The sequence below is a fragment of the Acipenser ruthenus genome, chromosome 1 (assembly GCF_902713425.1).
Source record: "Acipenser ruthenus chromosome 1, fAciRut3.2 maternal haplotype, whole genome shotgun sequence".
NCBI lineage: Eukaryota > Metazoa > Chordata > Actinopteri > Acipenseriformes > Acipenseridae > Acipenser > Acipenser ruthenus.
This window is the reverse complement of record NC_081189.1, coordinates 12,965,664-12,978,707: the sequence shown is the minus strand read 5'-3', so window position 1 is coordinate 12,978,707 and position 13,044 is coordinate 12,965,664. Positions and strand designations below refer to the sequence as shown.

Sequence of the window (13,044 nt, the reverse complement as noted above, 5' to 3'; positions counted from 1 at the left end):
CATTCGTAGCACGAGTCTTTTGATGCATGCAGCACTTAGAAGCTTCTTGTAAACCCATGTCAAAATAAAAAAAAGTACAGGTCAAGTGGAGGTTTTTTCAGGACCAGTAACGCTACTATCATAGGGTGCTACCTTTGTTGTAAACATAGCCTTTGTCACATGATCTGATTGGAATGAGGAAAGATGTTCTATCCTGACAGTTAGGATTCTTTAGACAAGCTCAAAGCAGCTTAAAGCCAGGTAAAGAGATTTAGAGATACATGATAATACCACCGAACCACTCTGAAAAAAACACCATAAAACAAAGTTGGAGGTCTGGGCAATCTTATTGATGTGAAATTAATTATACTGAAATTCTTGTTAATCATCAATTTCAGAAGTCTAAAGAAGTTCTGTTCAGTTTGGCTGTGTATAAGGACCAAGTCCGAGGCCCCCTAATTAAAACGTAACTTTAAATGGCAGTGTTTGGCAAGAACATTTAGGATGGAATATTCTTTAGATGCATGTCTAATTTGCACAGTAATATAATTTAAGACCACTAGATATCAAGCTCTTGACTGGTAATAAAAAAGTTGCTTAAGCACCAGAATTTATAATGGTTCTTATTCTTTCAAATAATTGACTTCTCGCTCATTACCAGAAAATGATTTAGAAAGTTTTGAAAGAGAGATGTGCAATGGTGATTATATTTTTCCGTGTACAGTTTATACAGGATGTTACAACAAAAAGTCTGAAAGTCAAGCATCCCAAATTGGAGCATAAAAGAACACATGTGCATATAATAATTCATATAATACTTAAATACAATTAGATAACTGTTTCTTTATTTATTTATTTAACACACATAAAACCATGATGCTTGGCCTAAACATTTCACACGCACAAAAACAGCAAAGTTAAATGTAGAACAAAGGGGCAGCTTTATAAATAACAAATTAAATACCGACAGTGTATCCGAACAAAGTCATAAACACACAATCACACAGTAATGCTTCCTATGATAATAAAAAGTCTGATGCTTAACAATTTCCTTATAGCTGAGCTGAACTGAAATCTCAGCAAAGTGTTTTATAAACCAGCCTATTAACTGATATATAAATGCAGAGCTCATTCCTCGGAAAGGTTTTTTTTTTTTTTCATCAGCTACTGAGGAAACTCGCTTCAACGGCAAAAACATAGATAATCCATTCAATTATTAAAAGTCTATTGATATGCATCAAGTGTATATTTATGTGTGAGATTAGATGACATTCAAGACATATTTCAATGCTCACAGTTTCATTAGGTTCCTCCATTTAATTCTGGATCAGTCGTTTATGTCAAAAACTGTATATAATATTCAGCAAGGACACTAATGCAGTTTCCTAACCCTCTTTAAAGATATACGTTTTACAATTAGTGGCCTGTGCTAGGTGTTTGACATATGACCATTATGCATGATTGACACTCTTCCCAAGTATTCAACCGGAACATTCTACAGTATTGTAAATCAGAAAGCTTTACATATCGATTCCTAATATCAAATACAAGCAAAAAGAAAAAAAGTAAATGACCATGTCAAACAATTATAAAAAGAAGCGTTTCATGTTCATGAAACTTAAAATATCTTAACATCATTAGCCAATAATTGATTAATGGCCAAGCAAGATGTTCTACAATGATAATTCATGGCAACATTTAATCTTGATGACAATATTAAAAGCATAATCTTCAGAGGACAGCCTTATATTGTTGCTACAATTAATCTGTTCAAACAACATCCTAATGAGCCACACACCCTCTCAGGAAGCTGATGGTTTATTATTCACATGCAATTAGTGAAGTATATGTCCTTAAAATGACGCTCACTCCCTTTACAAAAAGCAAACTAAACAAAAGTATATTTAGCCAAGTAAAAAGTATTCAGTTTCAACATGGCATGCATTGCATTTTCAATGCGGAGTTCCCTGTTAAACTAAAGATCTTGCCAATGTAAAATTGCAGTGGTGATGCGGTTCTCAGTAATGATAGACACAAGACAGTTTACAGTGAAAAAGCAGCTCTTTATTTGCTGATAAATAATAATACCTGGCTCTGACACAGGGTTCAGTCCCGAAATAATAATAGAAGTAGACACACACTTTTAAACACACATGATCACAAGTCCAGCAGTGAGTGCTCCAAGTGCAAGTGGTGATTCCTTACAGTTTATTCATGACAGTAATGGTGTAGAGTGATCTGGGGTGGGTGCTGGCTTTAAGCGATAGCTCCCAGATTAGTTAGCCGTCTACAAATGACAAATAACACAGGTTACAAGACTGGCAAATAATACATACAAAACTCACGTTTTTCTACACAGTACTCCTTGCAGGTCGATGCATAACCATAACACAAGGAACAGATCGCTCAACCACATTCCCTGATATACCTTCAGTCACGCCCCCTGTGGTAGCGAGTGCAATCACGTCTCCTCCAATCCATAACTGACACATCGCCTACCGCAGTAAGGAGCTGACTTCTAGTATTGTGGCTTCGCCCCGTTTTTGGATGGCCAACTTCCCGACTGACCCTGGAATGAACTGTCAAACCATCCAGTCCGGGGCACACTGTTCCTGTTACACAGCGCCCTCACAGGTCGGGAGGGAGATTGTTGACTCGGATTCATTCTCTCTCTGTCAGAAAAATGTATTAGTGAAATTTACAAGCAAAGTTTGAATTGTTTTTTATGCATATTTTGTCACTTCATATGCTCTGGGGATATTGTAGATAATTCCACAGTCTCTCAAATTCTCTCCTACTAAATTTTTATCAATTTAATGTACATCTCTAATGTATATCTGGTGGTTGTAGGAGATGAAATATGAACTTTGAAAGCGTTTGCCAAGCAGTGAATTATGGAAAGTGTATTTTTTTTTCCCCAGATGAATTAGTCAAAATCCCTTTTGACCAAAACTATTACACATACTGCACTAAAACCATATGTCTGATCCCTACAGAAGCAAACTGAAACAAAAATATGTTGTTTACTTTAAAATAAATACAACAAATGTTTAGGCATATGGTTTCTAAATTGATAAAAAAAATAAAAAAAATACATTTCAAGTTCATTTTTTATAAATATTTTTGTAGTTTTATACTATTAACATAATGTTATTTGTTTCTGAAAATATTTCTCCTATATTTTTAAAAAACGTTTATGAATTGTAGTGTTACCTAGTGTTTAAACACCTTTTGAAAAATCATTAGGATTAAGAAGCACTGAAAGCTTATAAAATATTCCTTGGATCATTTCCAAATGTAAACTGCACTTAGACAAGTCTGGCACTACAAATGGAAAGAAAAGAAACAGATGGGGCAAATAATAAAATACAAATGATTAATGTCACTTAGACTGTCATTAGTCTGTTCTCTAAAAGAGAATGTTTATGCTTTTTTATATATTTTAATACTGCAATCATGGTAAGTGTCTAAGCCTATCAGGTCACTTCCTGGACTTGCAGCATCTAATTCAGCAAATGCTAAGGATTTGATTATAAATGCATAGGCTTAAAATAATAATTAGTCCCCCTCATTTCATTACAGGGTTCACAGGAAGATCAAACCTATCACCAACCCTGTAGGAGTGAACCACAAAAAATACCAATCATACAAAAAAAGAGAAACCGTTGACTCAACACCCAAATGCATCAGGCAAACAATGTCATTTCAGCGACGTAAGGTAATTAATTTCATGTGCTTATGCATTCAAGAAATATCTTCCACTACAAACTGCAGTAGTAGTCATTTGTTCTTTAAGAGCAAATCACAATCAGAATGACTCTTATAGTAATACAGTGAGGTTGTTACTCATCTTTCTGATAAGGAGAGATAAAACCCAGCGGTTGACAATAAATGAAAAATAAGATGTTTTTTTTTTAATAATTTCAATTCGGTGCAAGAGTATACATGCATTTGCAAACAATCTGCTTCATACAGAAACAAGAGCTGTCCCAGCACTACATGAGCAGTGGAAGTGTGTGGGTGTTGCTAAAATATAAGCCAGGAAGTGGCCCTATATTGTGGCAGTGCAAAGGAAATCATCATTTTTCAACTGTATACCGTCACTGGGGGCTGTCATGCACCCATCAAAGGGAAATAAGACATGACAGAGAGACACTGTAGTAAAACAAATTATCTGTTTCACAACAAACTTGGCTTACCTTTTACCTGTTTCAGACCTCTTTAGTGACCTTATGTGAAATATTACCCATGTGCACAACTGAATGTATATTACAACATAGAAGCAAATCAAGCAAGTCTAGTTTTTGTTCCACTTTTGGAGTGGTGGGAACGAGGAGTTCTTGGATGTAGTTGCAAATATGAGAACAATACTGGTTCACTTTTCAATACAAAGTAAAAACTCAGTTTTAGTTTTTAGAACCCTATTGTATAGAATGGCCCATACATCTCAATAACCTAAAAAAATGCCCTTTCAATCTTGTTTTTGTGAAAATACTGAACATGACATCACCTTCACTGCTGCTTTGGGAACTTCACGCTTCACTTTGCCAGTACTTTGTCACATGTCTGCTGGCCTGCTCTTCCCCCAAGCTCCTTGACACACAACACCTCTACGCCAGCCTGGCGTGGCTGATCAAGCTGTTCCAACAACTGGAAGACATCACAAGTTAAACACTCATTATTTTAATTTGATGCTAATCATGTGTTAATGAGACTAATCCTTGCAATGATTCAGGTAATTTGCTTAATGGCTGCCCAGAGTACAGATTACAGCAATCAGTCACGTTTGATAAGACGTCTGTTGCAGTGAAAACTGTCAGGTAGATGAGGTGGGGGAATACTTAGGAACAGGTGATGGATTTGACCAAGGGCCTTTGACTTCGAACAATGTATAGTTATTCAACATTACAGGTGACATTGTGTGGGTAACTCTTTATATAGTAATACAGACCAGCCTCTCCTGGGTGATGCTTAATAGCTTGCAATAGAGGCCAGCGGTCCAGGTGTTGTGTCTTTACTAAACACACATGTCCAAGGCATTCAAGGGCACGTGTGTGGCACAGTTAAACTGTTTCCTAGTGTAGTTGTTACATTAAATGTTATGAAAAATGTGCTTGTATTTTTTAAAGCCACAGTAGAATTTGTTAAAGTGCTTGCAGCTAACACAATTATTTCATAAATCTTAACTGTTGCGCAGTTTCATTCACTATGTAAGTCAGAAATGTGCAGGTTACAAAGAATCACATGTTATGGAAAGCATGTGTTTTCATTTTAAAACATGATACAACGCCAGGTTTAAGAAATGTCTTTGTTTGCTTACCTTGCATTCCAGGAAGTCTGTTACTGCTTTACTTCAAAGCATCTTAATGGCTGTGTGATGGGATACACCCGCCCCTATGTTTACTTGGATTTAATATAACAAAACATGAACACAAAAACAAATAGGCCAAAACAAACAGTTGAAACAAAAACTATGTATATATTTTAAAGATGGTGGGTGTAAACCCAGCCGCTGCTTTCAATCACACACACGGTTTCACAAACTCCCCTACACTCCAATGATAATTATACATATACATTTAACAGCACAGCACGCAGACCTTCACCAGATATCACCAACATTAACCATAATCCTTTTTTCTCCATTACCACCTGTGCCCCTATTTTATACACCTGTGACTGCAGCCTAATTAATCATTTAATCACTTATTCAATTGTCGGCTCCAGCTACATTCCCACGTGGTATTTTTGGCAGGGAAGAATATTGTCTGCTTCCCTGCCAATCCAAAACTACACTAACAATAATACAAAATACATTTAAATAATAACAATAATAATACAATACAAATAAACATAGGGCTGGGCGTAACCCTTCACAGGCTGCAAAGCACATCAGTCAATAGGGGAAGCAGCTGGTTGGTTGACAATTTGGGGACAATTTCATTCTACAGTACAAGACAATCTGAAAGCAAACGTTTTAAAATGAAAATACATGTTTGCTAAAACATGTGTTTCTTTCAAAACTGCACATTTGAGACCTACTTTTTAAAAGTGTTGTATGCATGGTAGGGAGCCATGATGTCATTGTTTTGTTAGCTACAATCACTTTAAGGATGCATGCCGGAGAAATCTAAAAGCAAGTTAGTTCCAGAAGTACCATGTAAGCTAGGAAGCAACATTACATGGAAACGAACTGAAACTAAAGGGGGAAGTATATAGACCTCACTTTCCAATAATGACCAGTTAGGCAGGCAATGTTTTAAACCCTAAACAATATTGCCTAGGTTACGTTATGAGCGAGCTGACAATTTTAAAACTAAAAAAAGTGTTTCTTAATTTTCTTCTGCATGCTCAACAATCACATTGTACTGCCTTACTGAAGCCACTGTCCTACAAATGCAATTAAGATCCAATTATCCAAAAACCTAAATGTCAGAAATAATTGAACTGGTACTGTATAATCCTGATAAAATACAAAATCACAATCAACCATTCTACCAGACAGCAATGCCCTCTAATCAGTGTTAGCTGCTGACCCATACCAAAAATACCAATATCTTCACTGCTTTTTGTCATACGACCATATTAAAAGGAAAGTACTAGGACATGAAATGCCTGTGTTATTAACATGTGCATGTTTTTCATTTAGTGCGTTTTTGTGTGTTATATTACTGTTTACTGTATGTGTGGTTCTGTACATACAATAGGAACATGTGTGTATTCTATGTTGCAATACCCTGTTATAAATTCAAACAGGTTTATCCTGGCCAAAGCTTGCAGTAAATCTAGTAATGTTTGTCTTAAACTGGTCATGCTAGCTCAAGGCACAAGGTTAACATGTCATAGAATGTTATATCACATTCTATATGCACATCTGTACAACAGTTCTACATTATATTATGAAGAGCAGAAACATATTCTCGTTTTACATATCAAAAGGCTATTTTGCTGGCAGCAAAGAACTGGATTCTATGAAACTTATGGATGATCATATTTCTCGCAACAAATCAAGCAGCATTTGTTTACTCTGTTGACACGTGGATGGTGCACTTCAGGGGACTCATTTTCACATTTAGATCCAGTCAAAACCACCCATAGCCTGGCCTCCCCATCCAAATGCGCTTGCTTATGCTAACCGTTATGTAGATTAGAAAGGTAGTTCACTTATGCTTTCATTGTCATTATTGCTTTGTCTTTTTATTCACTTAATGATGCCTTTAAATAAGCGTGGATTAAAAATCCATTAGATGTGGATTATGACAATTCTGTATATTAAATATAACACTGTCATTTGTGAAATGAAATGTATTTTATACAACAATATGCACGGGATACGGCCTGACCTTGTGTCTAAGAAGGCTATCAGTGATGTTATATAAGGCTTAAGAAATATCCTTGTTTGTATCATTCTGTTGCAGTTTCTGACGTCTCTACACCACCATTTAGTTCTGTATTGATGCTCCTGGGGATTTCCCCCATGGGTGATTTATTGACCCACGTATTAACAATGAAATTTGGTCCGGCTTTATAAATATTTTGGTGGTTGTATTAACATCAGCCAACTGCTTTGATTGTTAACACAGCCCCCTACCCCCACCCACTTCTGTTGTAAATACTGTAATGCTTTTTTATTCCTTTTTAGACAACACTCATAATTCTGCAACATATAGTTTTGGGTTTAAATACAACCAAAACCCTGAAATGAAATATTTGTATTTTATTAAAATACATTGGTGTCTGCCTATATTTTATTTCTCAAAAAAGAATTCCATTCACACTTCTGCTATATTTCAGGAAATGTATTTATATTTTACTAAGTAAGCAGTATTATATAATACAAATGGATGCATCACCACATTTAGTTACTTCTCTGAAAAAGGAACCATTACAGTTACAAGTTACAATGTAATCAGGTGACAGAATTGCGTTACATGTAATACATTACTCCCCAACACTCGCTATTTATTTATACACCCTCAACCATCATTGATTTCCAAAGTATTTTGGTATTAAACTACAGTGAGTTGAGGGGCAGTCTTATACTAAGCAGTGCCTACTGTATGTCCCGTACAGGCTACAATAATTTTCTTGGAGTATTAAAATTGTGTATATATGATACATACACAGTACTGTAATAAATCATTGTATAACATACATTAATCATTGTGTATATGCTATAAAACAATATGACTGATATATTAAATAAATTAAACCAATAAAGACTGTTCACAGATGTTAATATTCAGGATTATTTGGCTTTTGTTAATATCACTAATTACATAATAAGCTTGAAATCGCATTATTTTCACACGTATTTTTGTAAGACAGACGTTTCACGTTGGAGTGAGAGGTTGCATAACTATTTTGTTTTTCTAGTCAGCCATCTGTCTGATGGTCTAAAATTAAATTGGAAAAAATTGTCCACAATGTGAGTCAAAATAATTCAGAAATATATCAGGGTTTAATGTTGTCTAAGTATCTTTAACATGTATCAGGGCTACATGTTTAATGATTACCAGAACACCCTGGTTTATGTAGTCAGGATGCAATAGCCACTTCATATAATAGACATACAGCATAGTTCTCTGTAGTTTTACATGTAGAACTATTACTGAGAAAGACTAGCCACCCTTTTTATACCAAGTTGTTAACTGGAAAGATGCCAAGTCTTAAGAGTGTCTTGTCTGATATTTTCCTTTTAAGATATTTCTTCCACCAATCAGAACGCTCCATTAGAGGTCACTTCCACACAGTGGCCATGTACAGTAGCATTCAGGTAGAGTGGCTAGCTTAAAAATATAACAAACAGAAGAAAAACTAAACACGATTGAAAATATTCTGTAATTAAAAGAATAGCATTTTAAAAGCAGCTCTAATTATTGTGTATTACCTTGATAGTTGACCTTGTTAACTATCAAGGTAATATTAATCTAATATTAATCTAATATTAATCACCATCGTTTTTATTTTGCGAGCCTCGATTAAACAGGAGGTCACATCAGTTGCATTTTTTATTCTTGCTTTTTATTATGTATGTTTCTTGCATCACACATCACATAGTAATAAAGTGTTGTCGATGCATTGGTTATTTAGGAATCATGGCACTTCTCTGGTTTGTTACACTGTTTAGAACGAAACTCTCAAGTCAATAAAGAGATGGGAGGTTGAGGTCATTACTTGAACGAGGGAGTTTCATGTTTACATAGGAACACGCCACACCAATGCTATTATCACTATTATACTACAAATTGTTAAAGTTATTTATTTATTCAACTCTGTTTGTCTTAAATATTAATTGCAGTCCACTGAAATAGTTGTTAATTAGTGTAATCTTTTCTTTTGCTGAGTAAAAACAGAACAGCTGACCTCCATCTAAAAACAGCAGGAGAGCAGTTCCCCATTGTCGTATAATAATGAGTTTTTTCCATTAAGCAAAAAACAGTTTTTTGAATGCAGAAAACAAATGCTGCAGTACAATGCTGAAGTTAGAAAATATTTGTGCAAAATAATAATTAGGAAATCAATGATAATCCCGAGACGAATTCTACAACTATTACAGGAAGGCTCATTAGTCACTTTCAACTGTTCATTATGAATTGTGATCTAGTGTTTTTTTTGGAAAACAGTTTCTATTTAAAGAGCCAGTACCACATCTGTGTAAGTTATAACAATGTCTGTAAGGTGTATTTGACCTTGCTGTGCTGTTCCCTATCTCCCCAGATCACTTTAAATAACTTTCAGTACTTTTTTGGAATTCTGCACTGCTTTGGGCAGCTCCGATCTATCACAAAGCTTGATGGCATTGCTGACGTCTGTAGCTGCCGTCCTGGAATTAGCATCTTCATTACCTTCGGTCAGATAGCAGCACGGTGCACCCTGATCAAAGCCAGTGGATGCACCTATTCTTCATTCTCACTTGAGAGTCCCCCCAAGCTAAATTTTACAGACAGTAGATGCTCAGGGCCATGGTGTATGCCCTGTGTTTATGCATTTCTGTATATTTAAACATCTCCCAGTTTATGAAGTTGAGAAGAAGAGGAAATCAGACTCATGCCTTGTCCTCTAAATTTTAAGGCATTATACTGATATTTACAATACTAAAGAGGGTGGCTGTGTGAGGACTCCAATATACAGCCAACAGGTTACCATGGATTTAAATGTGTAGGTTTCTAATTTAGGTCTAACCTTTTGTGAACTGCTGGCAAAGCATTTTACTCTGTAACACATCCTTCACCCTAACATACACTTAGCTTTAAAACACATTGCTTCATCTAAATGTAGAAATGTGCCCTTGGCCTTTTTGAGATTCTTTAGAGATCTATAATTATAATTGTTACAGTGATTTTATTGTCTGTCGTCTGGGGTTTTATGTTGGTAACACTCAAGTGCTTCGTTATTATGCTGTCCCCTCAAGTGTTTCAAGTGTAACAGTAGGATATGTTCCTTACTGAAGATGCTTTTAAGAGGATTTAATGTAGCTGAGTGGCAAGGTAGAGTGTTATTGATTCAGAGATCGCACCTCTCGTAAAAATGGCAAAGTCCTTATTGAAAAGAGCATATGATCATTTCAAAAAGCTTTTGTTAAAAGCAATCATATTAGACATTATAATACTCCAGGTTCCTATCTGTTTTAACACCAAATATAGTCAACAATATGTATCTTTTATACAGCTTGCGATCATGAAATCAATCTAAAAGAAGAATATAAAAAAAGATGCTGCAACTAGTCAGTAGAAACAAGATTATCTGAGATGATACCCACCAACCACACCCATCAGAGGGTTTCTACTGAAAAGTGATGATAATAATAATAATAATAATAATAATAATAATAATAATAATAATAATAATAATCATCCTTCCATTGTTTCTGGTGGCATGTAAACCAGAGCAGTGATAGTAGGAGTGAGAGTGAATCATCCATGTCTACAGAACACAAGCCCTGCTGAACACTAGAAGTAGACTGTTGCATGTTAATGGTTACACTGTAATAAACAACTAGAAGAATGCTTTAGTGAAGTGTAATATTTCTGATCCGTAAAAAGTTGCTCTTCAATGTTTTCCTCTAGAATGGCTCATCCTAAATTAAGCTATACTTACAAAAACTTACATACATAGATAACTAAGGTACTTTTTGTGGATGTGGGGGGCATGTTTCCCATGATAAAATATTTGCCATACACCTCTGCTTACTGCTGCTTTGTTAAAGTTGCGTAGTCTACAGTACAATATACAAAAGAGGATGCAAATCACTAGGGATCTACAGCTATGGCTAGAATTTTAGGATTTAGACATATAAACATAATTTAGATCTTTTATTTAACATCATGTGACAAAAGTCTACTGGAAGCCATAATCGTAGTACAGTATTTCATGTTAGATTTCGAAATGTCAGTTTTTTCAATTTTTGTTAGTTTTTCATTAAGAAGAAGGAAAACTACAAAGCGGTATGTAATTCGCTATGTTAACGTAACATTATTCAGCAGGTTTCATTAGATTTTTTTTTTTTTTTATATATATATATAATTGTTTTTATTTAAAAACATAATAACAAACTGAGTCATGTGTTAACATTGCTCATGCATTCATTATACAGTGATACAGGTACAGTCAAAATATTCAGAAATACCATTACTGCTTTTATATTTGTGGATATAATACAGCAGGTTCTAGAGAGTCTATATAGGATAACCAAGCGGCCCAGGTTTTATCAAATAAGTATGGGCTACCTGTTAGCCCATATGTTATTTTCTCTAGGGGCAACACATATTTTCTTTGTGGCTCCATTGAGAAAGGGGGTTGGGGTGGGTTGGGGTGGGGTGGGGGGGGGGGGGGGGGGGGGGTCCTCTTGATTCCACTTAATGCCATACATTTTTTAGCAGCCTCCATAGCCAGGCTACAAAAGGCTAAAAGTTATTAATTCTTAGGTTAGAAAGATTTAACTCTGGATAGTCCCCCAGTATAGCAGTTAATGGATTAAATGTTGTTTTTTTGGAGCCCCTTACTCATCATTCTCTCTATGCCGCCATGGTTGAAGTTTGAAGCATTCCCATATCAAACTGCCTATCTGAATTTTACATCTGGGGCAAAGTGCTGACTAGTTTTTATTTTTTTTAAACAAATGCAGCTTTTTGGTATTAAGTAGGTTCTGTGTAATAATTTGTATTGTGTAAGTTTATATCTCGTGTTGATATAGAAGTTTTGGGATCTCTCTCATATTTCTCGCCATTGCTCGATAGGGAGAGATAACTCCAGTTCCCCCTCGATGTTTTGAGAGACTGAAGTAAAATTGGATTGTCTGTATAATTTTTTTTTATTGATTTGGAGTTAAAACAGTACAGAGTGTATGAGAGATCAGGTAATCTAAGAATGCTGTTTTTAATATGTGTCCATGCAGGTGGGCTATTCCCACCCAGCCAGTAATACAGAGGTCTAAGTCTTGCTGCCCAGAAGTATAGTTGTAGGTCAGGGAGTCTCAACTGCAGGATTAGGGTCGTTCTTTATATTCTGGAGGTCTTATTGTTCCACAAAAAGTTTCTAATTTTAGTATTGTAATTTTTAAAGAATGTTTTGGGGATTGGCATAGGAATAGACTGAAATAAATAAAGAACTGGAGGTATATTCATTTTATCACATTGAGTCTGCCTATCAATGAGAGAGGTAGAGTTGACCATCTTACTAGGTCTACAAAATGTGTCCATTAGTGGAATATAGTTTATCTTGTAGAGATTGTTAAGGTGTCGGTCTATATAGATTCCATGAGAAAACTTTTGGGAAAAGGTTTTCTAAAAATTGTGTGGGGTGTTGACAACATCTATCTCTATTATCCAATTCGTCATTTTTAGCTCTTAAATCCACTTTTCCCCAGTTTGCTGATGCCCATTTTAGTTACTCGATTTTCAAGTACTCCCAAATGAGATTCAGTATCGGTGACTCCAACGTTATTATTTTAGTTTCCAGTGAGAGAACAGTAGTCTTGAGATCATTAATTTGTCTAGAAAGTGTGGTTGAACTGTTGTTTATTGCTTCTATTAATTCTGCTGTACTGAATTATTTCCCTGCCGG

General features: G+C 35.4%; 1 long non-coding RNA gene across 1 annotated transcript; it reads right to left on the bottom strand.

The window, feature by feature from the left end:
• Window positions 1-1,605: 1,605 nt before the first annotated feature.
• Window positions 1,606-5,600, bottom strand: LOC131702066 (uncharacterized). The gene is made up of 3 exons (XR_009309269.1): window positions 5,300-5,600; window positions 4,490-4,629; window positions 1,606-2,266 (listed from the first exon to the last, which is right to left on the bottom strand). It is a non-coding gene; the product is annotated as an uncharacterized LOC131702066 (long non-coding RNA).
• Window positions 5,601-13,044: the final 7,444 nt, after the last annotated feature.